Here is a 1,812-nt window from a genome sequence, read left to right as displayed (position 1 = left end):
GTGATCTCGCGCACCAGACCCCACAGACACACACACACACACACACACACACACACACACACACACACACACACAAAGTGCAGAAATCCTCACCACATCTGCTCAACCACCACTGCTTCAGCCTTGTTCAGACACAGCAACAGCCAGCCAGCTGGCCCTCATCTGTGCCCCGATTCCAAATGCACCAGGAGAAGCAAAGGATCCTCTCGCCCGATCAGACAAGATGGATCCCATCAGCAGGCTGACCAACAGTTTCTAATGTGCTGCCTGTTTTACAGCACATAGCTGCATGCAGACACATGCACAGAGGGTTTGCTGCTTAAAAAATAAAGCAAACGACACAACACTTGCCTTCCACCTCGCTTTCGAGTTCCGCCTCGAGTTACAGGGACAGAGGGCTCCCGTCTCTAGTGCTGTCAATCGCGCATGCGTCACCAGCCCCAAATTCACATACAACCTTGCTGCTGCTGTTGTCTTAAGAGGATGTACAATCCTGCAGACCTCCAAAGTTTGACAGGTTGGCTGGGACGGGTGGCATGCTTCTCTATGGCAGCTGCTACTGATGGCAGGGAAATAAGTTACCTGGACTTGCTTGACCTGAAGATAAAATCCTTATTGCTCTGATTACCATTTGAAGTTTGTTTTTTTTAATGCCTAAGCAAACACAAATAAAAGGGTTTGGGTTTGTTGTTTTTTTTTGCAGAGAAAGTAACACGCTAAAGGTAATGCTGCAGCGTAACTTGCTTACAAGACAGCTATTTCCAAAGGAGTGGCTCTGTCTTTGAAAAAAGTTATGCACCCAGTTCCATTAAGAACCAAGATCTATGGTGCGTTGTACCTAAACTGCTACAAGAGCTGCTTTTCTCCATGAGAAAGAATCATGGTTTCCCTGTGGGAAGAAAAAAAAAAAGGTGTAACTAGAACACTAGCTCCTTAGGGGACTTATTAGATCCTCAAAGAGCCGTCGCAGTTGCTGAAACCTGCTTTTGCCAGCAGAAGCTTCATCTTACAAATATACAACAGAAAAGCACAAGAGAGGAAAACCCAGAAGACTTCACTTCAACATTCCCAGATAACTGAAGAAATACAGCTCAATACTGGAGCGTTTAGCCTCTCTGGCCTTGTCTACACACTATGCTTTTTCTGAAAATCTCCAACCACTCCACATCCAGAGCTAAAAATAGCAGATCCCGCACAGACAGGATGAGGGTTGTCACTGGGATTTCCACGCCACAACATTGAGGTACCTACACACCCTTATTTCTGTCCAAAAAATTACTTGAAGGAGGCTAGGATGATACAGTGGTTAAAAAATAAATAAAAAAATGGTGATAAGAAGGGATTTTATGAAAAAGTTCCATGCAGACACGATTTCTAACTCTCTGCCTTTACATGGCTGTACCAAAACCCTGTCGAGCTGGAAACAGGATTTCACCATACTTTACAATGGGAACAATAATCAAACAGGATACCTGTAGAAAGACGCAGAGGCAGGCCCTTCCATTACAGAAGTTAAAATCCAGGCCCTCCCACAGACGGATCATATTTCTGCAAGATAACCTTAAGTGCTGTGACTCAGAGATTTTTTTTAATTGGAGCTAAAAATGACTCAGAAGCACTGAAAGACTTAAACGTGTAAAAAGGAGTAAAGGGGAAGAGTTTTCTGTAATTTAAAGACTCGTCCATCCATTTTCTACTTTGATGCTTAGCAATCAATTAATAGGTGACAAAAGTGAAGTGGCATTTGCTGCAGGTGTGGGTCCACTGGTCGTGACAAGTTTTTCAGAGACTCTATAAAATTGCTGTGGTTTT

General features: G+C 43.9%; 1 protein-coding gene across 5 annotated transcripts in view; it reads right to left on the bottom strand.

The window, feature by feature from the left end:
- NEK6 (NIMA related kinase 6) overlaps nt 1-1,812 on the bottom strand; it is a 169,154-nt gene that overhangs the window by 80,667 nt on the left and 86,675 nt on the right. The gene's annotated exons all lie outside the window — the stretch shown is intronic.

Source organism: Alligator sinensis, unplaced genomic scaffold (genome assembly GCF_000455745.1).
Source record: "Alligator sinensis unplaced genomic scaffold, ASM45574v1 scaffold611_2, whole genome shotgun sequence".
Lineage (NCBI taxonomy): Eukaryota > Metazoa > Chordata > Crocodylia > Alligatoridae > Alligator > Alligator sinensis.
Note: the sequence above shows the minus strand (reverse complement) of the source record. Positions and strands in the feature narration are given on the sequence as shown.